This window comes from Xiphophorus hellerii, chromosome 2 (genome assembly GCF_003331165.1).
Source record: "Xiphophorus hellerii strain 12219 chromosome 2, Xiphophorus_hellerii-4.1, whole genome shotgun sequence".
Lineage (NCBI taxonomy): Eukaryota > Metazoa > Chordata > Actinopteri > Cyprinodontiformes > Poeciliidae > Xiphophorus > Xiphophorus hellerii.
Window position 1 is genome coordinate 9,546,402 of NC_045673.1, and position 15,493 is coordinate 9,561,894.

Below are 15,493 nucleotides of genomic sequence, written 5' to 3' on the forward strand. Positions count from 1 at the left end.
AGCATGTTTTATATTACTACCCCATTCTTCCATAAGTGGGTCCAAAATTACCTGCATTCATTTTCTATGGAATTTAATGGGAATCTTTGTTTCTTACCAGCTGTGACTGTCAGGAACACATTTTTTTGTGAACCATACACACTGAGTCCTAAGTCTCACCCCTGAATAATAATATTTTACATAGCAAGAACTTTTACATATATTTATAATCTTTATTTTTACCTCACAAATGTGTGTGCGGGGGGTGGGTGGGTGGATGAATAAATGCACATACACACATACACTCACATGCATGATACAGACAGCACAATAGAATACAATGTTAGCTAGGTTGGTTAGCTAGCAAGTTTTAAGAAACGTGCTCTTTCTATCCCTTTCTCCCCCCCTCTCCCTGCCCACACACACACACGCACACACACGTAATGGACACTGACATTGTTCCAACATTGTTGTTGTAAAATTGCTGTTGTTGTCATTTCGTTTTAAAAATGTTCTACAAATCGTCACAAATGTTCTACAATTTCTTCCAAAAATGCTTAAAAAAGTGAAAAATGAAAATATTTCAAACATGAAATAATACTTGTGTGAAATAAACCACAGCAGAAAGTATCATACTAAACATTATTTTGAATCAAAATGACAAAAGTAACATAAAACACGGGTTTTTTTTCATTGATTTAAACACGGGCCCAAAATGACCCACTCATGGAAGACTGTATAGTCAATATGTCATGCATCAGAGGGTTAAGAAGTTTTGTATTTAGAGTTAGAATTTGATCATATTTATGAACTATTATGCCTAATCAAAATGGAAACAAACATTTGGACAAAATGTTCCCACCCTTCAAAAATTGTCTTTTGACAACTTGACAGTTGTACCCAGTCTTTCACCATCGGTTAAAAAACAGGGTAAATCCGAGAAAGGTCACCAGTCCATTGCAGTAATTGTAGGCCATTATTGCTACTACTCAGTAAAATCATTCAGAGTTTGAATTAAAGGTAAACCCTAAAATATAGTTAGTGACATTATGAAAGAAACACACATATTGGGAGGATATGCATATGGTGATGTTTACCCTGAAGCATCGGCTACATTCATTTAGCATTTTAACTAAGGACAACAGTGATGATTCAAAGTACTGTGAAAAATTGTTATTGTCAGATTAAGTATGGGTGATCAAGCAGATGAAAAATGAAAGTGACAGGTGTATTAGCAATAGAAAAAGGCTCTCTTTCTCTGTGCCCCAAATTTGAATGCTCATCACTAACACCCTGGCTTCACCTCCAACCTCTATGAACATGTCAACAGCATAATAAAACCTCTGAAATATGACATTTGGTTTTGGTTTGTCACACCAACAGAAGGAGTGACTCCCTTCTGATCAACATTTTCAAAACTTCAGCAAATGTTCAGAAGGAGTGGATGAATGTCTTTCATCACGAGTGGATGAAATGTGTAAGTAGCACACATGGAGCCTTGGCGAAAATTCAAACTGGGAGACTCGACCAGCTTCACCACATCATCTAATCACTACGCCCGACCGCAGCCAATCCGGACCGGAGCTTCACGCCACTCCAGCCAATCGTCGTCCAAAGACACCTTCAAAAGTCCGAGCTACCCTGGGGTCTTCCTGCTCGTCAGCCGTGCTTCGACCCACCTCCTCCCCTTCTCCACCTTCACCATGAGGGTCGTCGTCCAGGATCCCTTGTGCTCTTCCTCTCCAAGCTCCGCTCCACCACCAGTTTCGGTCCCGGGGGGAAGACTATCCCGAGCTCGCCGAGCAGACCGCCTGCTCACGGCGATCCTCGGCTCACGGTCTTCTGCCGGGTCCGAGCGCCAAAGAAATTGTACCATTAAATCTTTTTAACTGCTATTTTCTTCTCTGTGTGAGTCTCTCCAGATTGAATTGAGAGTAAACTAACAAAAGTAATCCTCCTTATGAAGATCTTGTCACATCCATTCCTAGGAATGATGGGCATTTTATTTTCCAATGTTGCTTAAGTTTATTGAGGTATGTTATCATTCATTTCCCATGGTTCTGCAGGAGCCTCCAGTGAGTTTGGGGTCATCTAGCAACTTGATTCTTTGTTGTAGATTTGATTGTTTGCTTGGGCGCACTATATTAAATGATAATTCTGTCAGACAGATAGCCTCCTACTTTAATCCAGAATAACTTGCTATAAAAATACTTCTGTATCGGTGTCTGGAATGTGTCAGAGTCCTGTGACTGATAGCCTAGTCATCAAACCCCATCACTGTGTCTTTAGTTGTTTAATAGTGCCGTTAGAAATTAAGTCCAACATCTCTGCTTTGGTCTTCTCTGTGCAAAGTGCATTATTATAGCAGTCTTGGGGTCTGTCCAGCTGCAACTACTCAGACTTAGGCTATCAAGCTTATGTTAAAGAAAACTGACTGTCTGCTGGTAATAGTTCCAAATAAGCCATATGTTTTTAGTCTCTCTCTAGTTCATTAATTTAAAAATGTAACAGTCTAAAGGAGGCCTCCAAAATCTGAGATATATGTGGGGAGTTTATTTCAGTTCCTCTATTTAAGGACTCTAAGAGACCGCATGGTGAATATACATGGGTGATTTTTTTCTTAAAAGTTTAGCTGTTGTGCTCAATATTTTTATGTTTCTCGCTGTCAGAATAGATTGTTTGAATAAGTTCCTTTCTACATGATTTAGCTTATTTCTTTCCACTTGACACTGTGATAGTGCACATTACATCAGAGCAAACACACACAAAAAATTATAGTAAATGTATAGGCTCTCTTACCTGTTGATGACCAATCAATCAACATTTGCTACTAACCCTTGTAATTACGATGGAAGAATAAAAAAATATGCTCTTTTTGCTAAGTTGTTACTGAACTTTTGCTGCTTTTTTGTCAAATACATGGCACCTAAAGTCACATTTTTTTAAAATACTTTTCTTTAAACAAAGGAGAGTATAAATTACTTGTTACTTTTTAAATGTAGAACAAATGCAATATATCAAAAATGTCTTGTTTCTCTTGCATATTTAGTGAGTTTTTTCGGTTTGTTGTGACTATTGTCCAGGATCAAAGCTTCAACTAATCTGTTCATCCCAAGACAACAAATCCACTGAATCTTTGCAGAAAATACAGCACACTAAATAATATGAAATTTCAAAAGGAATCAGTTTTCATGTTTCCATTACAGCCCTTCTGCATGTAAGTCATCAAGATAATCATGATGTAACTTTTGGAGCTGTGCTGTGCTGAAGGCTGGCTTTTTGAAAGGAAGCCAGAATGAATATCTTACTGCCAAGCGAACAGGCCAACTTTCATTCCTTCTGCTCAGCTTCGGTTCCTCCAGATCTCCCTGACCTCCTGACTCACTGCAGTATGACAGCATGAACCCCAGGTTCAAATGTATCGCCTGTTGCATGCTAAGCAACAAGGCTGGAAAAGTAAAACGTCGGTCAAAGTCATCTTAAAAATGGAAAAGTGAACAGCGTCTTTGGTACCTGAAGTATTGAAAAGAACATGAAAAAATGTGTCCCTGCAGTAAGACGGTGATCAGATGAGACTAAAACTTAACTCTTTGGCATATGTGTATGTATATATGTGTGTGGGGAAAACTAAAAGAAGAGTGGGCAAATATTTTTGTCTGAAAAATTTGCCCACAGACTAAAAGCTGGTAGAGACAAATGTGGAGATAAAGGCAATTTGATTCACTGCCTTTGGGAATGTCCTGAGATTCAGAATTTTTGAAAGGAGGTTTTGGATAAAATTTCACTTATCGTCGGTACTAAACTTAATCCCTGTCCCAGGCTGTGTATCTTAGGAATTTTTTCCACTCAAACTCAAATAAGCAAGGTTGATCAAAAGTCCATAATTTACTGTTTGGTGCAGGCTAAATATAGTATAGTCAGGTCCTGGAAATCTGTAACCAGACCTCAATTAAAAACTTGGATGTCTACATTATCAAGCTCTCTTGCCTTGGAGAAAGTCACCTTTATAATTAAGGGTAAATATTGTGTGTTCAGAAAGATATGACAAAAGTTTTTGCTATTCTTGGAAAATATAAATACTCATAATAATGATTGACTGAATGTACTCTAGCTAATTTTGCTAGAGTACTTATGTTTTTATTCTTATAATGGCTCTAACTCTGTTATCTTCATGTTAATTCCAAATGTAGCTCACTTGCTCGAAAAATGTACGAAAACTGAAACACTGATGTCGGGATGCCTAGATTCGGGGAGGACGATGCCATCACCTCATACCTAGCTTGTGGACTGTGATTAAATCTCTTGGACTAAGTCTCAACATACACCCCTGAGATAGCAAACCTAAAGTACTTTGTCTCACTGCAATCCACTAATGTTTGTCACCTTGAATGTTGTTAATGTGTTTTCTTTTGGTTTTGTTAGGTGTTTTGTGCTTCTGTGAGTTACTTGTCTGTGTGTCTCTTTTGAAATATAAAACAATAAACAGATTTTGGAAAAAAAAAAAAAGCTGGTAGAGATACACTCTATAAGATGTGCAACCTTCATGACACTGAAAGGGTTTCCTAAAAAATTTTAAAGTGAGTGGCTACATATGCACACCATACTTAATACACACTTTAGATTTTTATTTGAAAAAAAACGAAAGTCTGAAGATAATTCATTATTTTATTTCCCCCTAACTGTAAATTCCATTTAAGTTTGTGGTTGAAATGTGACAAAATGTGAATCAGTTCAAGGTTGTAGATTTTCACAAGAATAAGTTTAGATATCATGCAGCATGCATAGATAAAGGCTCACTAAGCAGTACTATTTGATTCCATCCAAAAAGGCGCAAGGACAAGTCTGATAGTGCCACTTTAATTTTTGAGTTAAAATGAATTATGCTGCTGTCACATTGCCGAGAAGGCGACGGGGTAGGTTGTGTCGGATGCGAAGTGTGTAGAGTAAGCATGCCCGCCGTGATCAAATGATTGATTAGGCTGACACTGGCTCAGAGGTGTAACACTGCTCTATTTTTCTCCCTCATTATGTGAGGCTATATTTCAAATCAGGAGCGCACTAGAGGAAGACACCAGAGACACAAGACAGGACACCCTTCAAATAAGAAAAGTTTATCAGAAAACCGCCAAGGAGACTGAAGAGTTTCACTTCTAATCTTGTCATGGCTGTCATGGTAGAGCAGATAAAGGGTTGGCTGTGATTTGACAGAATTACCTATAGAAATAATAATAATAAAAAAACAGATCTCTGTATAAGCACAGAATGATTATGTATTTAATCCAAAAAATATATATATTCTAACTGTAATATTTAAAATTTTTGAATTCAGTGATTTTTATAAAACAACACACACATATTCAGAAAGTCACTTTTTTAAAGAAAGTGTTGCTTTACAAATTGGATTTCAAAACCCCAGAACCAGCAAGCACACAGTTCTTTGCATGCTTATGAGCAGTGCAGCGTGGCACAGTGTAATGAAACAGACATATTAATGGCTTTTCACTTATTCATGTGTCGAAAATGAAGAGGCTTAGCCACATTTTGAAATGGTTGACAGAATAAAGAGCCAACATTGGGAGAATGATTGTATTTATGATTTCAGCTTGACAGATGAATGTATCAAGAGAGTGAGTGAGTGACATGTTTCTGATGGTTCAAAGTGTTAAACGATGTGATGTATGGCAACATACAGGAGCAGTGGGGCTGCCGCTCTTCTGTGCTCCCGCTTTAGGAGTTGTGTCTCTTCACTGCAAGGAGAGGAGAGGCTAATCAACAGTCTTTGCCATTATTTCAGAAAAAAAAATGGAAAAAGGAATACTGCATGCTGTATACAAACATCATGCAAAAAAAGTGAAATATTTAACAGCAGAAAAGCTTATTGTAGGACAGGATTCTGCAGTCGCCTCACTCACAGTGCTGTGTCTTCCTCAGAGACAGCACCACTAGCACCACCTAGCAGTGAATTTGACCACAATATTTAACTGTGTCCACATTCAGCTTCAGATAACTAATATGTAGATAATAGAATAGAACCTTAAAAAGAGAATAGAATAAAATAGAAACAAAATCTGAATAGAATAGAATGAAAAATAAAACATAAAAGACAAATCCTAAATTATATAAGAGAGTTATATAAGTAAATATCACCTTATGCAAAAATAAATAAATAAAAATATATAAGAATAAGGAAAGATCTGTTGTTTAGAAAGAATACAGGGATACAAATGTAAACAGCAAAAACGACAAATGAGTAAATAAATAAATACTGCACACAAATATATTCACATAGCTTGTCCATTATAGTGATTAAGCATTATGCAATGCAATAGATTATATTCTGCTTTCACTTTTCCAAAAAGTTGACATTAAATCCCACATCTGCACACAACGTTGGATCCAATTTATAGAAAAACACATATGGACTGAAGAATTGGTCTCAAATTTTACTTACAGCACCAATCAATATCATACAGCTGCATTATTTTAACAAAATGGAGTTGGAAAAACAAATGAAATTGATATTTGTTTTCCAGAAATTACTTCATCGTCTGCTTCTTGTCCACTAAGGCATGACGAAAAGGAAGCTATAGCTGTCACACTGCATTGCTTCATGCCTCGTCAGTTGCAAGATTACACACTAACGCAGTCTATGGTTGAACATAAACTATGACAGCAAGAACTCCAAAATAGTCAGCGGAGAATGAATTGTCTCATAATAAAGAAGAAATAAAGATTGGCATGTTAAAGCGAGAGGCTTTCTGACTGAGCAAGAATTGACTCATGGCATGTACATGGAGTTCATACAACAGGGGACTGGAGTGATTTTCTCAGTTAAAAGTCAGGAGGTGAAAAATGGCGCGGTTATTTGTGCCTGACAGAAGTTAAGAGCTTTTCCCTGAGGCCCACAGCTTCCCAGCTGACCGCCAGGCAGCCTCCTCGTCTGGCGTCCGCTCACCTTGTAAGATCACTCGTCTGCACAGGCTCAGTGGCAGCCTGTGTCTAACATAAGAAGGTCCTTTTGTCATTCTTTTTGTAAGCCTAAGGATTTGCGCTTATTTTTATTTATTTATTTTTTTCATTTTTCCCTATGTGTAAGATGTACTACATACTGTATATATATATTTCCTTGTATTTTTTTTCCAAGATAGAATACTCAGGCAGTTGCAATGGTTGGAACGTCAAGGTTACCTGTGTAATTAGATAGGAACATAATAGCTTCATGAATTTTCAGACTTATTAGAGGATCCAGTGTGGAATAAACAGCTCCCACAGGAATAGATCAAATGGGTGTCTGGGGAATGAAGATCTCCATTGGATAGGTTATGCTTCCTAGGTTCATTGGACACAAAACAATATGCATGGTGGAATTCTTAAGAGTATCACGAACACAGAAGAGTAAAGCCACGCAAGTAAATTAACCCGTTACTCAATTTTGACTATTCTTATTGCCTGATAACCCGTCCTGGCCATGTGATAAATCAGGCTAATAGCATGGAGGACTTAGCTGCCTTGCAGATTTGTGCCACAAAAGAGACAAAGTGAGATATTCTTCCACTTTAATGAATGGTTTTATTGACCTAATGACACAACAAATCCCATCCAAATCAAGTAACTCAGTCACCAAAAACAATTTTAAGGAGCAAACATAGTGGGTGGAAGTAAGGAACAGCAATAGTTTCAACAAGTTCATAACAAATAATAAGTGACAGTTTAAAAATAATTTATTCTGTACAAAAAATGTGATGGCATGTGAAAATCTAGCGTTTCTTTTTTTTGCAAAAAATACATTTGTTGTAATGAAAGTATTTACCCAGACTTTCCCACATTAATTTTAACACAAACATGAGAGAATAGCAAAGGAAAGCGATTGCTAATGATTAATCATTGCCAATCATTACCTTTAGGACACAGCTGAAGTACTTGGAGAAAATAAAATCTCTTGTCGCACCCAGAAATGTAACTGCATGTACTCTGCCTATAATGACACCTTCTAATTGGAACTAAATAATTAACTAGACTGTAATTAATATGGTGGTTATATGCAACTAATTGTTCACACCACTTTTACAAACTGTTGTCTATTCATTAAATCATTTCTACCCACTTCAGTTTAGTTTAGTCTTTTTATTTTTCCTTGAATGGAACATTAGATATTAAAGAACATAAGCAAATAAATGCATGACATTGTAGCCGAATTAATAACTTCACACAAAAAATAACAAACTCAAAAATCTTCTTTTTTCTTATATCTCATGTATTTTAGGTTTATTTATTGCTACATGACTAATTACAACAAAAGCAGCTTTTTACCTAAACATGGAATTGGTAGTTTCTTCTATCAGATATATTAATCCCAAACTTGTACACCGGCTTGTTCTAAATTTACAATTTAAATTAATCTTCATGTTTAGAATAGTATGTGGTGGTCTAAAAGAAGTTATTATTAAGTATAAATTCAAACAAAATTCAGCAACAAGGTTAAAATAATGTGAGAAGGCCCGGCGTGGCACAAGCCGCATCTGGTGAGCAAATCACAAGAGACACCTGTACTATCTGATGCAATCTTTGGTCATATTTTGAAGACAAAATGCTTGTAACAACATATTGGGCAAATCATTATTTTCAACTCATCTGTCGCAAAACACAACCTAAATTTGCAGCAAGTTTTGATGAAAGCAACACTGCGGCTCACTGGCCACTAATCCTCCCTGACAGTCCTTGCCGGTCCGACATTACTGTGAGGTCTCTGATGCTGGGCGGTTGCAAATTTAGCCTTTAGCTCCATGGTAGTGTAAATCACAACACTCAGGAAGACGAATGTCAGAACACATGTTGGCAGTCTGTGTCTTTGAGCAGAAGATTCCTTTAATTGGGTGTGCAGGGACCAGGTCCAATCCCCAGCAACCTCCTCTTCCTCCTCATTCCTTGCTCTCCGTCTCTCTTTGCCTTTCTCTCAGCACACTAACAAAAGGCAGGGAGATAAAACAGACAGCGACAACCCATCCCTACTTTGTGCCATTATAGAACAGACACACTAGGGGTAAAGAGGTACGATGCTGAACATCAAGGAGAGCTTTATATAACTCCCTTTTTATTCAACTTGTTTCATGTTTATTTTACTTCTCCAAGCTATCATGTCTGATTGACACTGCTCCCTGTCATAACAACCATTACCCATCGAACCAGCATATGGAATACAGTGATAGCTTCTGGATATATTTGTCTGAGTTTAGGAAAATGTGTAAAGAATCAAAAATGCTCTCCAAAGTGTGTTCGGTGTCATCTCATCATCTGTGTTATGATTCCACCCTTCCCCTTCCTCTGTTCGTGCACACTCTGAACCTCAGCAGTGGGAGAAGAGATCATAAAGAATAGATATTCAAAGGCTTTAGCACAAAAAGACTTTCCTCAAAGCTTGTGTCTTTCTGGATACGAGGGGCAAGGAAGGGTGAAATGTCCAAACAGAGGAAGCGCAGAGCTCATGTGTGCAGATGTAGTTTTGGTCTAAATGAATTTGTTGTCATTTTAAAATCATGAGGTTTGGAGAAACTTATAATTATACATGATCTGCTGTCTGAACCTCTTTTCAACCCCAAAGTTTTCAACTTTGACAACACTGATGTTGAGATAAATATATGTTCAGCTTCTTCCTATATTCAGTGGGTGGGAAAAACTTACATCAAATCTGAGTTTCCTTATTAATTTAACATATAAATAGAAAAATAAAATTGTAGTTCCACAAAAACCTACACCAAACATCTGTATCAAACTGTTAGCCAATCTCACCTTAAAAAGACAATCACCTTTAAGAACAAACAGTCACCATACTAGACTTTTTAGTGACACTTTAGTCAAACACATCACCCCTTTATCCAGAGGGTGTTGTGTTTATTTTAACAGTCAGCAGAAGAGCTGCATTACTCTCCTACATTTATGCAAACTGGTTATCTGTGGAACTTCCTCAACAAATGAAACTCCCTATAAGTGCAATTGACCCATCAATAATTCATCTGTGTATGCTTTTCTCTTTCAATTTAAAATGTCTGTTATGAAATAGGTCCAAAGTACAAATATGATTCGTCCTGCTAATTCTTTTTATTATGGTTAGGCTGGAGACTTGTTAGAAATAAGTGGAAATCCTTATAATGGGGAATTGTGGTAGAGCAGCCTGGAACTAATAAATGCATGGACTAGTTTTCTGAATTGCCCTGAGACAGGATGTTCCTATTTTGGTGACATTGCACAGGTGAAGTAAGAAGGTCCCAGAAAGTTGCTTTATGTGCGAGTTAGAGGACAAATCCTGGTCAAAATTAACTTCTGTGTTCCTAACAGCACTTTTGGAGGCCAAAGCCAAATAAGTAAAAGGATGAACAATGTGTTTTCTCAGTTGCTGATATCAAAAATATAGTAACTAATACTGACAATTAACCCAAAATGAGCCAAAGTGCATCAGACTACACTTCCAGCTCTAAACATGCAACAGACTGATGCTGCTGCCAAGAGATTCCAATAGTAAGTTATGTGCCATATTTAATATTATTGTGCTTACATAAATTGAGTGTATTGTGTTGCTTTTCCAAACCCTGCTGAAACTCTTTTCCTGCAATCATCAGACATGTGATGCACATCATTTCTGTTTGTTTAGGCAAGGCCCTGCAGAGCAGCGGGGAGCGGCGGGCCATGAGCTGCACAGCACCACTCTAATGAGCAAGAGCTGGACGGAGACAAAGAGAGTCTGGACTGTGTTCAGCATCTCTGCCCATTATTTGGCTCTGGTCCAATACACAGAAATTAATGCCTGTTCCTTTCACTAACTATATTTTTATGTGTAGTGCTCAATCCGCAAAGGCAGTATAAACTTTAATTGGGTTGCACTAATTTTTCTTTTTTTTTTTCTTTTTTTGAGTAGATGTGTTATTATCTTAAAAAGTTGCTGATTTGATGTAGTACATTTATTTAAATAAAAAATATCATCACTCATCATCAAAGGAGGTTTTTTTTTCAAAACCTTGAAATTCCTAAAATAAATTTAGTTAACCTAATAAGATGCTTCGATCTAACTATGGTTGTGTGTTTATGTAGATGCTTGAACCTCTGCCTCAGTCTAAAGTGTTTTCCAGCCTCCTACAGGTTTTCCTACAGAATTACTCTGTTTTTAGCTCCATCCATCTTTCCATTGCAGACTCCCTTTCCCTTCGAAGAAAAACAATCCCCCAGCAAGATTCTGCCACTATCACAGTGGGGGTGACGTGTTCAGGATGATTTGCACTCTTAAAGTTTACATTCAAAAATAATGTTTTGAATGTAGAGCCAATAGTTCGGTTTTGATTTTATCTGACAACACCTTCTTCTACATGTTTAGATTTACTTTGACGGTTGCTTTCTTGTCACGATGCTTGCAATGGAGAACAAACTTCTGGAGTGCACCAGTAATAATTATCATGTCTACAGATTTCCCCATGTGGGCTGTGAATTCCTGCAGCTCCTCCAGAGTTACCATGAACATCTGGACCTCTTTTCCAGTTATTGCTCTCCATACCAACCTTAGTTTAGGATGATGTACATTCGGTAAACAGAATATTTATAAAATCATAAAATAATTTATAGTAAATTATAAATTTATCAATAAATCAATTTATAAGTATGTACTATTTTGTGATGCAAAAAATGACTATAATTTCCATTATTACATAAATATTATTTCCATAATTACATAATTTACCAGTTTAAATCTACACTAAAGTTTATGTTTGTATTCCAAAGAATGAGTATATTTTCAGGCCAGTGCATGCACTGTGTGTCATACTTACTATGAATGTTTCTTCTGTATTAAACAGAGTTTTTGGATAGGTAACCTTTTTCAGATCGTTTTGAAACCCTTTTCTCTTTAAGTTGAAGTGTTACCAAGGTTGAAACTCCATTTTTGAAACTCCGTGGGCTGCTAAACAACAGTCTAAAAATCAAAGTGACTAAAATAGACAACCTATACAGAAAATTACATAGAGGAAACAGTCAAAGCTGCTGTTTTCCCCAAGGTTTTCGAAAGCTGGAGATGTTGACAGTAATGTTCGTCTTCAACATAAAAAACAAGCCTCTTCTCTTTTTCCTAAGTGGGTTTTTCCCCCCAACTAGACCCCATAGTGAGCAGCAGGCACCTTTTATTGATCAACACAAAGTCCCAAATAAATGAGTGCAGAATGAGAGCTATGCTCCAGGGAGCTCAGGGGAGCTGGAGCTCCATAGGTTCCCATCAATTTTAATCACTTCACTAATGAAGAGGCTCCTCTCTGTTGGACGTCCATAACTCACGTTGCCAGAGCTCTCTCCACCACCTCAATCAAATCATTCCACACAACCCGCTCCTCATTGCAACACTAATGACCTTTTCAAAAATAAACAATGCCCACAATAATGAGTAGAAAAGTTAAGTAACTTGCAGAAAGAATGTGTACAAAGGATTTTTAAAATTATTCGACAAAGGCAACATTTTAATGATACGCCGATGGCTTTCATACAAGGAATCTTTCCAATTATTTAACATAATTCCTTTGACAATTCCCACATCAGAAACTGCCACTGTTAGGTTGACTAATATTAAAAAGTACTTAAAGCTTTCTGTCTGCAAGTGTAATCAGTTGTCAAAATTGATATATTTAATACACTTTTTTTCACAATTTGGAATACAATGCATCTGCATCTTAATTGCATGTTTTTTTTCAATCAGTTAAAAGCAAAGTAAAATGAAAAATTTAACTCATAACTAGTAATATTTTTGAAGGCTCTATAATGTGTTATTCCTTTTTCTCATTCTTTTTGACCCTGCAAGTATCTCAGAAGTTATTGAAACTCCACTGAAGCAATGTTTCATGAGCACACACACACCCCTACACGCCGACACACGTGCAATCATATTTTACTTCTCGTGACGTCCAAAATCTTTCTCCAGCATCTGCTCCGCTCACTGTAGGTAAGGGAAAAAATCCATCACCTTCCCCCTGGGTTTGCTTAAGCCTCTCAGAAAGGTGAGTCACTGCCATCGGGCCGATTTGTTGCCACGTTCTGGGATTTGCCCTGTCTTTTCAAATTTGATATTTGAACTCTCTTTTCGAAGTGTCTTGGCAAAGTGTCCTGTTTTGAACCAGGGAGATGTGATCCAGAAGTTGTTTGAAATAAAAACAAAATATGCCATTGTATTTTCTGTACTGAGTTATATGTTTTTTCAATTTACTTTAAAACCCCTTTTTAACAATCACACGTTATGCTTTACGAGATCAACAAACATGGCACAGGGACATCTAAAAGAAATGAAAGCTAACAAACACAATTTGCCTAAATTCCTCTGTGGCATGGCTATTATGTGGAGACATTTGCTCTTCTCAGAAAACACACAGTTTAACTGGAGTACTCTCTGGGTGATCTCTCGACTGAAACACATTAAACTCGCTGTGATTAACAGTGTGCTTTCAGTGCCCACGGTGAACATTGATGTTTGATCTCTCATTTGTGATGTAGCACATGAGGTCCTTCTTTGTCTGTTGCTGTTGTAGCCTGTGGGCACGGTGTAACTGTGTGGGCAGGAAGGGGCAGCGGGCCAAGTGGACAGAGACGCTGCTCTCGTCCTGCAGCTGGCCTGACCTGCTTGACATGCGCTTTAAAGAGATAGTTCATGATTCTTTTTGTGAGGTTTTGCTAAAAGTTATGAGCACTTATTATCTCATCCCTATAAATAACTCTTGGCGTCGTCATTTAATGTACATCCAAATTAGTTAGTTGAGGAGGTTGTAATAGTCATTTCAAAATAGGCTAAGATTAAAATGTACTTCTACCATCTTAAAACAATTCTAATCTCAAACACCACAGGGGATTCTATAAATTACTAGTTAATGAACCCCTCATCCATCACTGCATTTGCATTGTTAATTATCAGCTTTATGCTGATGGTTAGACAGACAATGAAGTTAGGTGGCGGTGCATCTTCAATGATCTTCCTGTGTGAAATAACAACAGCACAAAGCAAATTACAGGAGTAAAGGAGGGATTGGCCTCTGGGACATCCAACCTTCATTATACCTTAATTTGTCCTAATTTGAGCAAATCATATTTTTATCTATGTATCTATGTAACTCTTTAATATGGTGATCTATTGGTCTTTGTGTTCTAGTTATTACACTGGTTTTGTATTTTGATCATCTGTTGTTTACATTTGGTGTAGTTGGTTCTTTATTTGTTTTAGATCCCACTGTGTTCTTTTGAGGTTAATTAGTTACCTTTCTCCAGCTCCTTGGTTTAGTTTCTCACTCAGTTGCTTGGCATTGTCTTAATTGGTCTCATCTGTTTCTCATGTCACTTAGTCATCAGTCCAGCTGTTAAAAGCCTGTATGTTTCATTACCTCTTCATCGGATACCTCTGTTGTCAGTTTCCTATTACCTTCCATGATGGCTGTCTGGTTGCATTTTGTTTCTGTATAATAAATTCCATTCTTTCCATAGACATATGGATATTCATCTTCATCTTCATGTTCATCTTTTCTTCTAGATAAGCTGACTAAAAGAGTTATTAATACCATTAACTTTTACTTTAGAGAAGTACTTTTGAATTTTGTTCTGTTTGTGCGGTGTGTGTTCTGTCTTAAGCCACCAGTTGGTTGTGGCAGACAGCTGCTCACATGGGGTCAGGTTCTGCTGGAGGTTTCTTACTGTTTAATGGAGAGTTTTCCTTTCTGCTGTTGCAATGTGCATGCTCAGTATGAATGATTGCAGCAAAGTCAACACATTGATTATATAATGTTCTAACCAATATGAATAATAAACTGGACTTGACCACATTGTTAACTAGAATACATTTGGAATGTCTTTACTGGACTTGGAATCTGAACGATTGAAGTGAATTAAACTGAAGTGAATTTGTGGCAAATATGAAATGGACCATTTCAGATTAAGTGGGATGGAATGGGGGCAGAAAAAATGTCCAAAATCAAATTGAAATTGTAGTCGACCAAAATATGAATGCACATTAAAAGGGAATCAGTCATAATAAATTGCCAAAGAAATTTACATATTTAACACATAAGGAAAAAGATGAAGGTCTTCTTAAAAAACAATCTGGCAATGTATAGATGGCAAACAATAAATTCAATATTACATAACTCACAGAAAATGTCCATGAACCCAGGAGGGATAAGATAGCAGAAGTTTGCTTTGGTAATTGGTCCTGTCGTTATCTTTAGTTTTCTGGACCATCTGATCCGTATTATAAACAGGAATGCCAAGAGTAATCTACTGCAGGTACTTTTATGACTTTCAGACAGAATGCCACTTAGAAATTGTGAAATATCCCTTAAAGAGTGGATCGGACTAACTTCAGTGCTATAGACAGGAAACTCTCTGGAGACATCACTGAATCACACCTCCGAATAATGCTGTAATATCCATACAACAGAACTACAAAAACAAAATTTATGGCAAAAGCGCCTTGTGGCTGTAAATCTAATGTATTTGACAGATGGGGATGAAA